The 3,510-nt window shown below is 37.4% G+C and overlaps 1 pseudogene; it reads right to left on the bottom strand.

Annotated features, from left to right (window-relative positions):
• Nucleotides 1-1,345: 1,345 nt before the first annotated feature.
• LOC108514282 (transcription factor Spi-C-like) lies at nt 1,346-3,008 on the bottom strand (annotated as a pseudogene).
• Between the last annotated feature and the right edge of the window lie 502 nt (nt 3,009-3,510).

Genomic DNA, 3,510 nt, shown 5'->3' on the forward strand with positions numbered 1-3,510 from the left:
ACACAAAAATCAGCCAGGCATGGTGGCGCTCACCTGTAATCCCAGCTACTTGGGAGGCTGAGGGACGAGAATCACTTGAAGCTGGGAGGCAGAGGTTGCAGTGAGCCCTGATCACACCACTTGCACTCCAGTTTGGGCCACAGAGTGAGACTCCATCTCAAAAAACAAAACAAAACAAAAATTCATATGGATCCACAAAAACCTCAAACAACCAAAGCAGTCATGAACAAAAAGGACAAAGCTGGAGGTATCACACCACTGGATTTCAAAGTATACTACAAAGCTATAGCAATCAAAACAACATGGTATTAGGGGAAAAAAAAAAAAAGAGAGAGAGAGACACATTGACCAATGGAGTGGAATAGAGAGCCTGGAAATTAATCTACTACTATACAGTCAACTGATTTTCAACAGAGGTACCAGAATATGCAATAGGAAAAGGACAGTCTCTTCAATAAATAGTGTTGGGAAAACTAAATTTCCACCTGCAGAAGAATAAAATTAGACTCTGATCTCACACCATATACGGAACTAAAAATCAACTTAAAATGAATTAAAGATTCAAATGTAATACCAGAAACTCTAAACTTACTGGAAGAAAACACAGGGAGGAAAAACTACATGACACTCTCTGGGCAACGATTATTTGGATGTGACCCCAAAATCACAGGCAACAAAAGCAAAAATAGACAAATGGGACTATATCAAACTAAAAAGCTTCTGCATAGCCAGTGAAACCACCAACAGCATGCAGAAACAACTCAGATTGGGAGAAAACAGCTGCAAGCCATACATCTGACAAGGGATTAATATCCAAAATACAGAAGGAGCTCAAGTAACTCAATATTAAGAAAACAAGAAACCCAATTAGAAAATGAGCAAGGGACCTGAATAGATATTTCCACTAAAGTTTTTAAGACATAAACATACTTTGGCATAAACACTGTATTATATGCAATTACCTTTTGTAAATAATTTTTGTAAAGCCATCAGCTATATATCCAAATGATTTTTCACCTGAGGTGTAAGACAGGAAAATGTTTATATCAATACATAAATCAAATCATCTGCACTGGCATTGTTAACCTAGAAGCAAGTGGCTGCATAGAGAATAGTAAGAGCAAGGATATTTAGTCCATGCTTTCAAATGGGGCTTGATGATTTGAAACAATCAAGTTGTTCACTGGCAAAATTTCCCAAGTCTGTATAAATTATGTGCTATTTGATAAAAGATAGCCGCAATGAAGCTAATTTTTTTATCTTCAGTATTTGCTTTTAAGAGAAAAATCCCGAAGCTTGTAGGGATTTCTAATGCCAAAAAAGATGATGAAATGGGAGAGTATATTTAGCAATCACGGTGACTAAGCTCATGGTAACTGGCATATGTATAATTTTAGTTTGCATTCCAATTATTTAAACTGAGATGTTCTTGATCAGTTGAACATACTGTGAGTAGATGATCTCTTTCTCCGAGAAAAAAGATGGAGAGATCTTCAGAGAATGGCCCCACTGAAGCTCACTGGTAAATGAGCTTTCTCCAGATTTTGCTGATTCCCTGAGTTTTTCCGTAATTCCTCCGTGCCCTGGCCATTTTCTGATCATGGCCTTCCCGTTGCCCTTATTCCTCAAAGTTTGGCAAATTTTTCTTCTTTTTTTTGATACAAACTGGAAACTGCCTTTGGTTTTATCTACTTACTGAATACAGATGCCATCTTGGGATTATATCGAGATTTGTGTAGTTATTCAAACAGAGCATCTTCCTGCCTTGTCCTCCCTCTTGCTGGAAAACAGCAGACTGTACCAGCTGGCTTTCGGTTATGTTCCACAAAGATCAATGAATAGTTCCTTCGAAATAGAAGTCTGCAGCATTATTTATTAAAGTTCTCCAATTATAAACAGATTCCTCTGTAAGCAACACTCCATAGCAGTTGGAATCTCCTCGGACATGGGGACAATTACTGATGAAAACCAGGTAAGTGCAGCCATAAAAAAGGATGAGTTCATGTCCTTTGTACGGACATGGATGCAGCTGGAAACCATTATTCTCAGCAAACTGTCGCAAGAACAGAAAACCAAACACTGCATGTTCTCACTCATAGGTGGGAACTGAACAATGAGAACACTTGGACACAGGAAGGGGAACATCACACACCAGGGCCTATTGTGGGGAGGGGGGATGGAGAGGGATAGTATTAGGAGATATACCTAATGTAAATGACGAGTTAATGGGTGCAGCACACCAACATGGCACATGTATACATATGTAACAAACCTGCACGTTGTGCACATATACCCTAGAACTTAAAAGTATAATAAAAAAAAAGAAAGAAAGAAAGAAAACCAGGTACATTTTGAAGATCTCCAGTTGAATGTTGCCTCAGTAGCTCAAAAGCATCTTCAAATGCTTGACCCAGCTTGTCTTGTTCAACACAAGTTAATGCTTCACTAATAAATTGATGATTCCGTCCGTCAGCGTCCAATCTAGCATGTACTTGTAGAAGTGGAAATAGTCTTCCCCTCCTTTGAAACACACACCTGCACCCCCCACCACCCACTTGAATTTTGTTCAAGCAGTTTTGAGTTGGGTCTCTGTCATCTGCTACTGAAAAATTCCTGAGTAATTTATACCTGAGAATAAGATAATTTAAGTAACAGGCCCTCACATATGAAAATAGCTGAGATAATGTGGGGTGCAAAACAGAGAGGAGATAATTATTCCCATTCCGAAATAATTATTTGAAAATTTTTGTTATACAGTAGAAATGCAACTGGCTATCCGATGGTTTGTTAAATCTTTGGACTCAGCCCCGAGAAAAATAGCAAGATATTGAACATTACTTGTGGCCTCAAATAATATTTTATGAGAAAAGCAGAAGTTCAGTCCAAGCTATACTATCTAAAAGCAGAGAGGGAATAATGAAACTTCATTTTTTAGAAAAATCTTTATACCTATACCTTGCAATCTTTGAGGACTGGGAGTCAGAATTTGAAAAGGCCAGATTCTGCATCCTAAGCTAAAATGTGTGAAGACAAAAGCAAAGAAATAAAGAAATACCGTACTAAAATACTGGGAAAGAAATTGAAAAGGACACAACAAAATGAAAAGATATTCCAGGTTCATGAACTGAACTATTTAATATTGGTAAAATTATAATACCACTCAAAGCAATTTACAGATTAAATGCAATCCAATTACATTCTCTACAGAAATAGAAAAAAAAATCTTAAAATGTATATGGAACCACAAAAGACTCCAAATAACCAAAGCAATCCTGAGCAAAAGGAACAAAGCTGGAGGCATTACACTACCTGACCTCAAATTGTATAACAAAGCTATAGTAACCAAATCAGTATGACACTGGCATAAAAACACAGAACAGACCAATGGGACAGAATAGAGAATGCACATGTAAATCCACACATTTACAGCCAACTCATCTTCAACAAAGGTACCAAGAACATATAATGGGGGAAAGGATAGACTTTTCAATAATGGTGCCAAGAAAACTA

The sequence above is a fragment of the Rhinopithecus bieti genome, unplaced genomic scaffold (assembly GCF_001698545.2).
Source record: "Rhinopithecus bieti isolate Rb0 unplaced genomic scaffold, ASM169854v2 scaffold_32008, whole genome shotgun sequence".
Classification (NCBI taxonomy): domain Eukaryota; kingdom Metazoa; phylum Chordata; class Mammalia; order Primates; family Cercopithecidae; genus Rhinopithecus; species Rhinopithecus bieti.